The following is a 16039-nucleotide window of genomic DNA, read 5'->3' as shown; positions in this document are numbered from 1 at the left end:
CACCTGCCTTGGCCTCCCAAAGTGTTGGGATTATAGGCATGAGCCACCATGCCTGGCCAAAAATATAATTTATAGATTGTACAACTCTCCCTTTTTAGTGTATAATTCTGAGTTTTGACAAATGCACGTAGTTCTGTAAGCAACATATTCTCTAGGTATTTCCAGAAAGGAGTTTTAAAAATTCATCTTTATTGAGGTATAATTTACATACAATAAAATCACCCATTTTAGTTTTTAACATGAGTTTTTAACAAATGTATAGATCAGTGTAACCACCATGACCAAGATATAGCATATTTACATGATTCCAAACAATTTCCTCATGTGCCTTAGAAGTTAAATTCTCCAGCCTCTAGCTGAGGTGTTAGTCCGTTTTGCATTGCTACAAGGGAATAACTGGGACTGGGTAATTTGTAAAGAAAGGCTCTGCAGTCTGCCTAGGATGGCAAGAGTATTTGCTTGGCTTCTAGGAAGCTTTCAATCATGGTGGAAGGCAAAGGGGAAGCATGCATGCCATATGGAGAGAGAGATGGGGAGAGAGCAAGAGATGCCAGGATCCTTTAAATAACCAGCTCTCACATGAACTAATAGAGTGAGAACTCACTCATTACCATGGGGAGGACGCCAAGCCATTCATGAGGAATCCACCCCCATCACCCAAACACCTCCCCCTAGAACCACTTCCAGCATTGGAGGTCACATTTCAGCAGGAGATTTGGAGGGGACAAAACATCCAAACCATATCACCAGGCTACCACTGATCTGCGTTTTTTGAATCTATATTTTTTGTGTCTAATTTTGCCTCTTAAAATTTCATATAGATGAAATGTATACGTTGCCCCATGAAGCAGATGCCAAGATGGAGTTAGCAGTATTAGAGGTTTATTGGGGAAAAGTCTCACAAAAGAAAAAGGGGAGTGGGAACAGTAGTATGTGGGGAGAACCTTCAGGTCTTTCTGCAGATTTGGCAGCTACAAAAGAGAAGGAAGGAATAAGGATTAGAGAGTAAGTCTCAGCCAGCTCAACACGGAACTCCAGCACCAAGAAATCTCATGGAGAGTTCCTTGTTGCACTGAAATGGCCAGGTCTTAGTGCTTACTCTGTGCTTGGTGGGCTGCCTGCGAAGAGCATGGCTTTAGCATTGTCCCAGTGATCCTACAGCTGGGGGCTGTTAGCAAACTGCACTCCTCATAGCTGCATGGCAATTATTTTCTTGAAGAAGGATTGGCAACCCTCCACAGCTGACACTTCAAATATATACCCCTTCATGCCTGGCTTTTTTCACTCATCATCATGTCCAAGCTTCCTTCATGTTGTGTGTATCAGCCCCTTCCTTTTTATTAATAGTCTGTTGTATGGATGTGTCAGTTTGTCCAGTCCCTTATGGATGGGCACGTGGGTTGTTTCCAGCTTGGAATGCTGATGAGTAATGCTGCTGTGTAGACATACGTGTACAGGTCTGCATACGGCCTTATGATTTCACTGGTGTTGGATAAAGTCCTAGGAGTAGAATTGCTGAATCTTATGGTAGAGTATATGTTTATAGGAAACTGCCAAATGGATTCCCAAAGTGGCTGTAGTACCATTTTCCACACCTGCCAAGGAAAAATGTGGTGCTTACTGAACCAGTGGATGGGTTGGAATGTAAAGATTAGGGAAAGCTGCCACCAGCGTTCAGAAAGTCTGAACATTGCAAGAGCTTCGGGAAACCACCAGCAGTGATCACAGCTGCCTCCATCCTGGAACAGCATGTGTGTATGTAGGGTGGCGGGGCACCTAGCAGAGACTGCTGCCTAACGGAACCCTGAAACTCCAGATTCTGCCACTGCTGTTGAAGAAGCAGTAATGTGCCCCTGCTTCTGCCTCCCCATGGCTCGATCTCACTCGGAACCCTGCCGGCAAGTCATTTTGAAAAATGCAGCTGTTAGGCTTCAGACCCCTGAAATACTAGGAAAAGGCATAAAATGTGTATGTGTTGGGTGCCAGGAGCTGGGAGGGGGGTGGCGGTTGGTACTGAGGCTTTGACAGACAAATTGCCCAAGGTATATTACCTCGTTTAATTCCCAGAACAACACTTTAAGGTAGAAACTATTATGCTCTTCGTTTTAAGAATGAGAAAAGTAAGGGAGGAGTTGTGCAGTTGTCCTAAGCAGCAGGGCAGCAGGGTCAGGACTGGAGCCAGGTGGTCTGCCTGCTTGCTCCTCACCACAGTGCTGAGCCTCTGACATCATCAGTAAGCGCTTGCGGGATCTTGAGCTCTGAGTTTCAAGATCTACCCAGGGAAAGGTGAGAGTCATGACTGAGGACCATTTTTCAGACCTCAGGGGCAGAAAAGGCTGGGAATAGAAAAAAGGGTCAAGGGACTAGGCTGGGAACAGAGAAATGGTCTAGGCATGGGAAACTCCAACCACAGGGACACATGAAGAGTCCCTGCAGAGACAAGGTAAGCCACAAGAGGGCACCAGGGCCCACCTAAATGCCGGCAGAGGGCAGCAACGCAGGGAGAGGCACATTCTCCTCCATCCTGACGTCATTCCACCAGGAGGTTCAGGGGAGCCATAGACCAGAGCCCCCCAGCAAGCTCTGTCCACACTGCAATCAGCCTTCACACATGAAAATACCTGATTTTAGCTCTGGGCATCATTGCCCTCAGGGAGAGACGGTCCTCAAAGAAACCAAGTCCTTGGAGGCACAGAGGGTCAGTTTCTGAGGCCACTCTCTTTCCTGTACCTCCTGCTTCTCCAGTAGACATCTTCGTCTCCATTCTTTCACAGGCTTGGGCCTGACCCTTGCCCCTGCCCCCACGCCACCCATGTCCAGCTCCTGCCCCAAAGTTCCATCAGGAACTTGCCCACCTTGGTTAGGCAGGTGGGAGGGGTGACCAGCCTCACTTTGAAAGGCTAGAAGCTCTGCCTGATGCTCCTGAAACAAGAACATCAGCTCCACGAGCACAGGGAGTTGTGTCTGTTTGGTTCACTGCTATATCCCTGGCACCTAGAACAGAGCCTGGCATACATAGTAGGTGCCCAATAAATATGTGGTGAGCAGATGACTACATTAGCAGGTGCACAGTGTAGAAAAGTGTCTAGGTTGTGGAGTCAGGCAACCTGGGTTTACACCTCGGTCTCTTTGCTTAATCACTGTGCAACTTTGGGGAAATGGCTTATCAAATTGTCAAATAGGGGTTATAGGTGTCTTCCCAAGGGCTGTTGAGAGAATTTCTGGACATGATGTCAACAAAGTGCCTCTCACAGTACCTGGCTCATGATAAGGGCTCCGAAGAGGTGGCTTATTATTTGAGATAATGAGGACTTGGAAAGCAACACCTATTTATTGAGGATTTACTATGCATCTGGCACTTGGCACCTGTTATCTAATTCAACTTTCGAAACAACTTTTAAATGAGGTTAAGTAGCTCAGAGAAATTAAGCAACTTTTCCAGGGTCACACAGCTGAGAATAAACTTGGGTTTAAGTCCAGGTCTTGAAGTCAGCAGCATGCAAGTTCACAAGACAGACTTCGTGGGCTCAAATCCCGGCTTTTTCACTTACAAGCAGTATGACCCTGGGCAGTTTTCTTAGGTGGAGAGCTAGGAAGGGACAGAAATAGGCCACCACCTAGGTCTGGACTTCTTTAGGATTTGGAGGAGTCAAAGACACCACCAACAGTACTAATGGTACTGCTGCAGCCTCGCTCCCTGGAGATGGTGCAACCTGCCAAGACCCCGAGAACCTGCTGTTTAACCACAGCATCACCTGGCCTCCAGCAAGCGCCAGTCTGCTTCCAAATGTATTCTTTGTACTCTACCTGGAACTGAGTTCACAATCTGATCAAGCAGTCAAGACGGACACACACACACACACACACACACACACACACACACACACGTGTGCTTGGCTTTCCCGTGTAGACTTGGGCAAGTTGCTTTGCCTCTTTGAGCCTTATTTTGCTCATTTGTAAGCTGAGGGGTGATAAGCAGCACTGTGTATGAGGATTATCTGCAAAATAGAAGGGCACTGGAGGTGAGCAAGGAGGAATTGGAAGGCTAGTTTCCAGGACTACTTCAGTGAGAATCAGGCATTGATTTCTAAGGCTCTGGTAAAAGATGCTTTTCAGAAAAAGGTTAAAATCATGACTCTCATACAGCTACAAAAGTGAACTCATGCTAAAGATTTTACTTGTTAAACGATGAGGGGGCAAGAGAGTTGTTATAACTCATTCAAAATAAAAGTACAAACGTATATGGAGTAAAAGAAACAGACATGTTACAACTGGGTCAAAGGACAAGTCAAAAAGGCACACATTTATGTGGAATAAAGGAATTGAATTATAATTGGAGGCAGAGCTAATTTTTCCAAAAAGGGGATGGAAGTCAATTCTCTCTGACAAGACAAAGTTTGTATGTCTATCAGTTGTCTGCAATTTACAAAGTGCAAAATATTAAGCTCAGAGACAATGAATAGAGCTAGAATCACACATTCCCCAGAAGGGTGTGCTGTAGTTTTCTCTACAGTCCTTTTTGGCCCAGAGATTCCAGGCTTCTTATCCTGCACTTCTCAACTTTTCTGGGTTTCACTTTCCTCATCTATAAAATAGAGTGACTAATCGTAATATGCCCTGGTTGTGTGAAAATGAAATGAACTGGTAGAGTAGAGTAGTTCACAGACAGTGAAGCCTTGATTCCCTAATCAAAGGTTATAACAGTCTCTCTTACACCGGATTGTGAGGAAGATGAAATGGGCAACACACGCAAACAACCTTGACCCATATTCTCACTCAGTGTGTGTTGACGACTTGTAAGAATAGTTCTGACCACTTTGAAAGTCAGCACAAACTGGGTTAAAACCCACGTCTGTCTGGTCTCACAAGCCATGTTATTTTGTTGAACATGAGATTTTGTTGAACACCTCCTCCCCTGGTGGAGCCTCAGTGTGCCCCTCTCTCCAGAAGTGCTGGGTCAACCGAACTCCTAATTGACATCTTCTCCTAATCCCTCCACTGTGTGAGACATTTCACAGCTGCCAAGCTGTCCAGGCCAGAGCAACTCGGAATGGCCTGGCAGGCAGGTGGCATGAATGTGGTAGGTTAGGGTGACTGGCTGGCAGGGATGCGGCAGGGATAAAGTCCAGCCTCCAGCCTATCCAGAACTGTCATAGTTTCCATCTTGCTCACATGGCCTGGTGGAAAAAGGCTGGCCTCAGCTGGACTTTAGCAAGAGAAAAGGAAAAGATGTTTCCCAACTGCTGGGTCAGGTCTCAAATTGGAGAGGATGGGAAGGACAGGGCAGAGTCCAGCTTCTTCTGAATCTGTGTCTTCCCCCTGCCTTGTCTGTGGCCCAGCTGTCCTCCTGCCCACAGCTGTCATCTTAGACCATCCCTGTGCCAATTGCAGAAGCAAGACAAGTTGTCCTGCTTTGGGTCTGGGCCTCCGATGCACCCCGCTCCATGCCAAGACCTTTGGTGGGGTCAGAGGAGGAGCCATTGCCTTTGGAAGTTCATCTGTCAAGCCTTCATTGAAGGCTGTAATTCATAGGAATGCTTAGTTTGCAAAGGAAGAAAAACAAACTGGTTTGGGCAAAAAAGCAATTTATTGTCCTAAGGGGGAAACTGAAGTGGGGAGAAGAAAGGGAAGTTAGAAGTGAGGCATTTTAACCAGGGAGTCCAGGGAAGGCCTCACTGAGAAGGGATGTTTGAGCGAAGACCTGAAGAGGTGACGGAGTGAGCCCTCTGCTGTCCCAGGCAGATGGAACAGCAAGTACAAAGGCCCCGAGGTGGGAGTGTGCCTGGCATGTGTCCAGAGCCGAGGGAGGGAGGTGAGTGACAGGAGATGAGGTCGTAGGGGTAACTTGGAAGCCTGATATTAGTAGGGCCTTACAAGGTCAAAGAAAAGACTTGGAAAAAAAATATTTTTAACAAATGCCCTTTATTCAATGGACTGAAAGCAGAGTCAGGTTCCTGCAGGCTTTGGTGGGAGGGGAACTAAGATGGGGAGTAGAGGTGAGAGGAGTGGAGGATGGAGGAAAGACTTCCCCGTCTCAGCCTGGCCTTCCTTGGTGTTGGGTGGCACCGCCTAAGAACCAGAGTGAGAATTAGTGCTCTGGGCTCCACAGCACAAGTGAAAGGACCCCGTTTCCAGTGACAGCCCTGGCAGGCAAAAGTCTCCTTTGGTGTCACCTAAAGCACCCAAGTGACTCGGCTGGCAGAGCAGTTTGTGATGGCTGCTGCTGCCACTAAGGAAGAACCCAAGGAAGACAGGGTACTCTATGTGGCAGCAGTGCCCAGGCCCGGCCCCCATCCAAGGCTCATAATTTGATGTCTGGTGGGCAGTTCTCACTCTGGGGAAACCCAAACTCTTAGAGAGAATAAAAGATATCAGTCAACAACTTCATTTTGCATATGGGGAAATTGAGGCAGGCGAGAGTATTACACTGAGGCTCACATAATTGGACAACGGAAAAGCTGGGACTTGAATTCAGACTTCTTGACTCCCAAAGCCAGTGCTCCTTTCCCACTTCTAGGGAGACAAAAGATCCCAGAGAGCATTCCAGGCCTAGAGTTAAACTCTGTGTTTGAATTCTTGCTCTGCCACTTGTTGGCTGTGTGACCTGAGGCAAGACACTTCACCTGTCTGTGCCTCAGATTCCTCATCTGTAAAATAGACATAAGGATTAAAAAAGAAAAAATCAATCCCTGCCTCATAGAGTTGTGGCGAAAATTACATAAGGCAATATCTGGCCTTAGAACAGAAGTGACATGTGTAAAAATGGTGGAGGAAGACTTTGGAAAGTTATTTTCTCCATAAAATAAGTAAGAAAACTGGAAAAAAAAGATCAGAATGAACTTTTTCAGACTCTTGAAATTAATCAAAGGCTTGCAGCAATTGAGGGAGCATTTACTCATGAAAAAAAGGCTGAATCTTGATAAGAACAGTCACCTGTGTGATGCTCTTACTTGCCCTATTCTCATCCCCCTCTTTTCAGCTCTGTGGTAGCCTTGGAAACCCGTAGCCCACATTTATAGTGAAAACTATCAAACTGGTAGCCACCAGAGGGGACAGAGTAGGTTGAAGCTCCTTCAAAGCCACATTCCTTGGAATTGTCCTTTTTGGCCCATCTGGTGATTCCCTGCAAGACCCTACTTGCAAGACTGTCTTTATTTTAGCTGACTCAGAGCTTACCCAATGCAAAAAGTCTTTTTCTTGCCTTTTTACTGGTGGTGTTTGTCAAAAACATTTAGAGGGGATTATTTAACTTTGTGATTGCTTTGGTTGTAAATAACATTTGGGGCAAGCAATAGGCTAACCAAAAAGCTTTAAAGGAAAAGCTGGAGAATAAGATGTCCCATAGGGACTTTGAAAAGCCCTGACATTTTCCTGGGAATCTAGAAGGCCCTGAGCATGTGGGGGCTTATGCTTGTGCCAAGGGCTGTGCATGTGCACAGGAAAGACTTGAGAAGGCCCTAAGCTGTCACCTCTGGATGACCTTGAGGCTCTGTACAAGCAGAACATGAAGGCTAAGGCAGAGTTATCAATTGCCTAGCTGAGTTTTGAATATGCTTCAACATGCAGACAGACCTTCAACAAAAACTGGAAGACATATTAGTTGCAGGCATTTAAGTAAATTTCTGCCAAATATTTCAATACCATACAGACAAAAGGATCCAGCCTTTAGAAAAGCAGCTCAGAAAAGTCACTTAAAAAAATCAAACACCACAACATCAACATGTGGGGAGGGGCTAGAATATAATATGCAGTGCATCCATAATATATTATGTAAAATATTCAGGTTTAAACAATAAAAATGAGACATGAAAAGAAGTAAGAAACTATGGCTGGGTACAGTGGCTCATAGCCATGTGACCAGATACACTTGTAATTCTAGCACGTTGGGAGGCTGTGGAGGGAGATTTCTTTGAGGCCAGGAGTTCAAGACCAGCCTGAGCCACATAGTAACACCCCATCTCCAAAAATAATTTTTAAAATTAGCCTTTGGTGGTGTGCACCTGTAGTCCTAGCTACTTGGGAAGCTGAGGCAGGAGGACTGCTTGAGTCCAGGAGTTTAAGGCTGCAGTGAGCTATGATCACTCACTGCATTCCAGTGTAGGTTACAGAGTGAGACTCTGTCTCAAAAAAAAAAAAAAAAAAAAAAGAAGGAGAAGGAAGGAGAAAGAGGAGGAGGAAGAGAAGGAGAATAAGGAGAAAGAGAAGAAGAAGGAGAAACTAGTCCCTGTACAAAAGAAAAAGGTATCAATAAAAATTGTCCCTCAGGAAGCCCAGACTTTGAACTTACCAAAGACTTTAAATAATCTATTTTAAATACATGCTAAAGGAAATCATGTATAAAGAACTAAAGGAAAGTAGAATGATGTCTTACCAAATAGATAATAATAAAGAGATTAAAATTATATTTACAAAAGGACCAAATGGAAATTTTGGAGTTGGAAATCATAATAACTAAAATAAAAAATTCACTAGAGGGGCATAACAGCAAATTGGAGCAGGCAACAAGAAAATCAGCAAACTTGAAGTTGGATCCATTGAAATTATTCAGTCTGAAGGACACAAAGATAAATGAATGAAGAAAAATAAACAGAGCCTCGAAGAGCTGTGGGATATCATCATCATCAAGCATAAAGCCATATGCATAACAGGAGTTCCAGAAGCAAAGTAGACAAAGATTTAGAATATTTGAAGAAATAATTTAATGGAAAAGCATTAATCTACACACCTAAGCGGTGTAACAAACTCTAGGATAAACTCAGAGACCTAGACATAGAAATATCATAATCAAACTATTGAAAGTAAAAAGATTTGTGTAGACATTTTTTCAAGGAAGATACACAAATGGGCAATATACACATGAAAAGATGATCAACATTATTAGTCTTTAGGGAAATGCAAATCAAAATTACAATGAGATACCACTTTTCATCCACCAAGATGTTATAATAAAAAAGGACAATAACATGCTGATGAGAATGTGGAGAAACTGGAACTCTCATATGTTGCTGGAAGAAATGTAAAATGGTGCATCCCTTTTGGAAAGTGATTTGGTGGTTCCTCAAAGAGTTAAACCTAGAGTTACCATATAACCTGTAAATTCCAATCCTAGGTGTATACTCAAGAGAAATGCAAATACATATTCACACAAAAACTTGTACATGTGTGTCCATAGCAGCATTACTCATATTAACCAAAAGGTGGAAACTATCTAAGTGTCCATCAACTCGTAAATAGGTAAGAAAATGTGATACAGCCATGCAATGGAATATTATTTGGGTGGCAAAAAGAATGAAATACTGATACAGTACTTTGTTAACTTTGTTTTAACAATGTTACAACATGTATGAACCTTGAAAATGCTATGCTAAGTGAAAGAAGCCAGACTGAAAAGGCCACATATTGTGGTGGACTCTTCTGGACTCTTCATATGGGTCCAGAATAGGCAACTCTTTAGAAACGTAAGGTAGTTGGGGGCTGGTTGCTGGGGGCTTATGGGATGGGGAATTGGGATTGACTGCTAATGGGTATGAGATATATTTCTTTATTTTTTAAATACACCTTTTAAAGAGCAGTTTTCAATTCACAGCAAACTTGAGTGGAAGGTACTGAGATTTCTGACATACCCTTTCTCTCCATATATACATGGCCTCTTCCACTATCAAAATCCCACACCAGAGTGGTACATTTGCTACAATCATTGACACATCGTTATCGCCTAAAGGCCATAGTTTACATTAGGGTTCACTCTGGTGGGAGGTTTCCTTTTAGGGTGACACAAATATTTTGGGAATAGATAGTGGCAATTGTTGTACAAACCACTTAATTGGACGCTTTTAAAAGGGTGAATTTTTACAGTATGTGAATTATCTCTTAATTTAAAAAAAAGTTTTAAAACATTTTAAATGAGCTTTTATTGTTTTTTAACTTTTTAAAATAAGGCTTAGGGGAATGGGGGAATAAATTAACTGTAATTTGTCCTACATCGACCTCCACTTGTTAAAGAAGAAAAAGCAGGGAAGAAAGAAGCAGAATAAAAATTATTCTCAAGTATGTGTGGCTCTTTTACTTTACAAACCGTTCTCAAATCTTTTTTTTTTTTTTTTTTTTGAGACGGAGTTTCGCTCTTGTTACCCAGGCTGGAGTGCAATGGCGCGATCTCGGCTCACCGCAACCTCCGCCTCCTGGGTTCAGGCAATTCTCCTGCCTCAGCCTCCCGAGTAGCTGGGACTACAGGCATGCGCCACCATGCCCAGCTAATTTTTGTATTTTAAGTAGAGACGGGGTTTCACCATGTTGACCAGGATGGTCTCGATCTCTTGACCTCGTGATCCACCCGCCTCGGCCTCCCAAAGTGCTGGGATTACAGGCGTGAGCCACCGCGCCCGGCCCTCAAATCTTTTTTTAAAGAAACTGCCCTACCCACCACAAGGCAGTTATGACCCTTAATCATTACTGTGATTATTTATTCATTCCGTCATTATTTTGTCTATTTTCCTTTTCAGAATATTAGCAGATACTTTGTCCAATTCATCGGGCCTCTTTGGCACACAGTAGGTGCATCTATTGGTTGTGTAAATGGATGGATGAATGAATAAGTGAACACCCCCATTATCTCACTTGAACTTCAAACCTACATTGGAAGGTTATATTGGCTTCATTGCCTCCAGAGGTAGAGAAATGAGGCTCAGTGAAGACAGATGATGGGCTCAAGGCACTCTTGATCTGTGCAGGGGTAGGAACATGGTAAGCCCATCTACCTCTGTCATCTGGGGTGCTTCCTCTGGCCAAGGTTGTTTTTCTTCTCAAACTGATTGAGTTTAGAACTACTCTTGCCAAGCTCCCAGCTCCTCCAGCAATCTCCAAGGAGTTAATCTTGACAGTGTGACTTATCAGGGCTTGTGATCATCCTGTTTCAGAGATAATTGGGTCACACTTCATTACTGATCCCATATTTAATGTTTTTAATCTCTAAAATGGGTATAATCTATGTTCATGTTTGTTCAATTTGCAGTGATGTCAGCTTTTCCTGATTGGACCTACAAATGTAATGCAATCTTGATCCAATCCCAGGAAATTTGTATTTCTTTCTTTCTTAGGAAAAAAAAAAAAAGTCAATTTTATTCTAAAATTTACATAAGAACCCAGAGCCAAGAGTAGCCAAATAAAATCTTGAAGAATAAATTAGGAGCCTTTACTCTAGCAGAGATGTAGGTTACAAAATCAGTAATTAAGATAAGGTAGTGTTGGCACAAAGAGACCAGTGGAATGCACAGAATCTGGAAACAGCCTTACCCATATGTGATGATTTAGGACAAACACGATCATGTAGCACAGTAAGGAAAAGGCAGACTTCTCAATAAATGGTAGTAGGGCAATAGGATATCCATTTGGGAAAAAAAAAAAATTCCTGATTCCTACTAGGGGCTGAATGTTTTTGTCTATTTTACAGCTCACCCCACCCACTGCCAAATTCATATGTTGAAGCACTAACCCGAAGTGTTATGGTATTTAGAGATGAGATTTGGGGAGGTAATGAGGTTTAGATTAGATCATGAGAGTGAGGTACTTCTGATGGGATTAGTGCCCTTTTAAGAAGAGGAAGACAGATCTGTATCTCTCCATGCCCTCACACAGAGGAAAGGCCACATAAGCACAGCAAGAAGGTGACCATCTGCAAACTTGTAGGCGGACCCTGGCCAGAAACTGAATGTTTTGATCTTGGACCTCTCAGCCTCCAGAACTGTGAGAAACAAATGTCTGTTGTTCAGGATACTTATTGTATGGTATTTCGATATAGCAGCCTAAGCTAAGACAATTCCCTGTCTCACACCATTAAATTAATTGATTTAATTAATTAATTCCAGGTGATTTGTGAATCTAAATGTAAAAATCAAAACAATAGGTAAATATATTCTTGTCCTTCGGTTAGGCAAAGATTCCTTAAACAGTTCAGAGAAACACTAATCATAAAGGAAGACTGATAAACTGAACTTTATCGAAATTAGGAGTGTCTGTTCATCCAAAGACATCAAGAAAGAGAAAGGTAAGCTACAGAGTAAGAGAACACATTTGCTCTATGAACAGCCAACAAAGAACTTGTTGAATAGAACACATAAAAAGTGCCAGCTGGGCACAGTGGCTCACACCTGTAATTCCAGCACTTGGGGAGGCTGAGGTAGGTGGATCACGAGGTCAGGAGATCAAGACCATCCTGTCCAACATGGTGAGATCCTGTCTCTACTAAAAATACAAAAGTTAGCTGGGCATGGTGGCACATGCCTATAATCCCAGCTACTCGGGAGGCTGAGGCAGGAGAATAGCTTGAACCGGGGAGTCAGAGATTGCGGTGAGCTGAGATTGTGCCACTGCACTCCAGCCTGGCACCTGGCAACAGGGTGAGGCTCTGCCTCAAATAAATAAATAAATAAATAAATAAATAAAAAGGCAACTCAATTTAAAAAGGGATAACACACAGAGACAAGCTCTCCACAAAAGAGAATATCCAAATGGTTAATAAACAAATGAAAATGTGCTCAGCTTCACTGGTTATCAGGCAAAGGAAAATGTAAGCCTCAGTGAGATATCTCTGCACATTCACCAGAATGGCTAAAAAGGAAAAGTCTGACAATACCAAGTGTAGACAAGAATGTAGGTCAACTGAAACTTTTATACATCTTGCTTTACATTGGCACAGCAACTTTGGAAAATTGATAGTATCTAATAAAGCCCAATATATGCAAACCCTGTGCCCTAGCAGTTCTACTCCTAAGTTTATAGCTAACATAAATGAGTACCTATATGCACCAGAAAACAAATACAAAGTGTTCACAGAATTTTACCAAAGCCCCAAACTGGGAATAATGTTAAAGTACATTGCCAGTAAAATAAATAAATAACTTGTGGTTTACTCATATAATAGAAAACTAAAGAGCAATAAAAATAAATGAGCTTCTACTTCATGCACCAACATGGATGAATTTCACAATTACAATTTTCAATGAAAGAAGCCAGACACGATAGATACATATTGTATAATTCCATGTACATAAAGTACAAAAACAGGCAAAATGAGTCCCTGGTGTTAGAAGTCATGATAGAGGTTGCTATTTGGGGCAGGGAAGGGGAGGGAACATGAGGACAGAGGGAAAATGAAGAGTGACAGTCACTTAAATGTGTTCACTTAATATCACTTTGATGTTAAGCTGTACACGTAGGGTTTGTGCACTTTTCTATATATGAATTATACTTAAATGGCTTATTTTCGAAGCTTATATACAATGATAATACCTTCTATTGTGGGGAATACATGAGAAAAATAGTAATCCCTGAGATCATTGATTTCTACTTAAGTGCCAGGCACTGAGTAAATGCTTCCCAGAAGTGTAATAAGGACTCAGATTTTGAAATATTTCATTGGGCTTCTCTTCTTTCCCTTTCATTGTTCCTTAGCTTTACCCCAGACAGCAAGAGTTGCCAGGGGGGATCAAGATTGTTACAGCAGGAGCTTAAGAGAAAGAAGTTTACGTTGAAACTTGGACCTGCCAAATAGAAATTCTGGGTTCCTCACAAAGAAATAGTCTTGAAAGCCAGTGTTATTTAAAGAGAAGCTAATCTTCCCAACTCTTTAGGGTCCCATCAGCACATGAAAAGCCTGGCCTGCTGGACAGCAAGATCCACTTTTCTACCTATAAGCAAGATCCACTTTTCTACCTATTTTTTTCATAGGTAGAAAAAATCTAAGATAAGCTGGTAGGAATGTCCTGTGTGTCTGGGAAGGAAGATCAGGGAAGAGAAAGAGACAAGTCGGGAAAGAGAAGTAGAGAGAAGGAAGTAGGGAAGAAGTAGAGAGAAGAAGCAAGATCCCCAGGAGCTTCTTACACACACACACAGAGAGTGTGTGTGCACACGCAGAGATCCATTAGTGAAAGTAAAGCCTGCATCAGTTTTGCACATGTGTGCATCATGGTAAATCCTAGCTCTATACACACATGCTTTCATTTCATCTCTTGACAATCTTGTTACCCCTATTACTAGTCCCATTTTTCACAAGTGGAAAGAGGCTTAGAGAGTGATGTGCTTGCTCAAGGTCATAGCTGGACTCCATCACATTGCTCTCCTCTGTGATGCTGCACTATTCATGAAACACATAGTGTAGCACCCAGCATGTTAGAAGATATTGTTATCTTCTCAGTCCTTCCTCCCAAGTAAATTGTAGGGCACACTACAATTGGAAATCAGAGGACTCGGATTCTAGAAAGACCTAATTCTGCTCCCAATTAACTAGAAACCCTTTGATGGAGACAATAGCTAATGCTTGCCTAGGTTCCTTACTGATCACCAGGCTGTATCCTGTCTGCCCCTTGAGGGGATCCGTTAAAGGTGATGTGGGGAGAGGTCGGCATCATCCTGACTTTCAGATAAGAAGCCCTGGAGACTTGAGCTGTTTGACTTAAGAAGGTTTGTGATATAGCAAGTCACTGCTCCTCCCTGGGCCTCAGTGTCCCCATCTGTAAAATGGGGAGAAGGGTACATAGGATGGACAGTTTCTAAACTCCTTCCCCTCATTTGAAGTTTCTGGAGTGCAAAAGAAAGAGAAAAGGGAGAGGAAGAAAGGAAGAGAGACAGTGTTAAAGGGGTGGTTTGAATTTCAGCTTTAATTTTTTTAGGCCATAATGAGAAAAGATTCAAACCAGATGTTGTCTTAGTGACTTTCAGTAGCTGAGAGTGGAACTGTGCTGTGATAATACCACATTAGCATGAAGCAATATATCTATCAACAGCCCCAGTCAGAATAAAGCAGTTGGCATTTGTAGGGACTGAGTCCCCACCCTTGAGTTCAGCGTTTGAAAGGACCTCAGACCCCAAACCGGTTTCCAAATTCTTCCAGGAAAGGCCCATTCTTCAGAGAGTGTCCAACCCCCAGCTCTCACTGCACCCCAATCATAGGGCAAGGCAGGGACCCCAGCCGCTCACTTGGCCACACATTTGAGACAGGCTGGGGAGGCAGGAAGAACAGCAGCCCAGAAGAGCCAGGCTCAGTGGGGGCCGGTGGAGCGTGGCCCAAACAGCCCACAGGGCCACAGGCCACGTTGTTATTACTTTTTAATTAAAATGGCGTCTTTCCTCCTTATTACAAAAGCCATGTTTGTTTATTTTAGCAAAATTAGACTGGGCAGACCAGGAAAAAGAAAAAATTAAAAACGACTCATGACCCAGAGAGAACCATAGTTAATGCCAGGGTATATTCAGAGTCATGAACGAAATGCTTACGGGGCCAGGCAGTTAATGTAAATGTGAATTGGGTGGTAGTAAAATTAACATAAATGTGTGCATAGGATGAACTAATTTATATAAATGTTAATACAAATATGTGAACTTTGACAGCAAAAAAATCAGGAGTGTCTGAATTTGTGAAGTAATGGAGAGTACAAAGTCAAGTGTAAACAAATTTAAAAATCAGAGAGATTTTAAATATTGATTTTTGCTCCAGGGGCTACCTGTTTGAAATCCCTGCTATGTATCCTTCTGTATTTTTATATATGTAATATGTATATATAAATATACACATATATACATATACACACATATATACAGATAAACATACATACATACATATACATATATAATAATCCCAGTTTATCCTCAGTTTCTGTTACCTAAAATCAACCAAAGCCCAATGGAAAATTCCAGAAATAAACAAAATTCATAAGTTTTAAATTGCATGCCATTCTGAACAATGTGATGAAATTATTCCCTTGTCTGGCATACCCACGCTGTACACACTCCCTAACTGTCAGTTATGTAGTAGCTGGCTCAGTTCTCAGATCGAATGTCCTGGTGTTGCAGTGCTCGTGTTCAAGTCGCCCTTATTTTACTTAACAGTGACCCCAAAGTGCAAGAGTAGTGAAGTTGGCAATTTGGATAAGCCAAAGAAGTTGTAAAGTGCTTCCTTTAAGTGAAAAGATGAAAGTTCTTGACTTAATAAGGAAATAAAAAAGCCATATACTGAGGTTGCTATGATCTGTCGTAAGAATGACTC

Source organism: Sapajus apella, unplaced genomic scaffold (genome assembly GCF_009761245.1).
Source record: "Sapajus apella isolate SASKATOON/1434 unplaced genomic scaffold, GSC_monkey_1.0 scaffold33, whole genome shotgun sequence".
Taxonomy (NCBI): Eukaryota; Metazoa; Chordata; class Mammalia; order Primates; family Cebidae; genus Sapajus; species Sapajus apella.
This window is presented reverse-complemented; position numbering follows the sequence as displayed.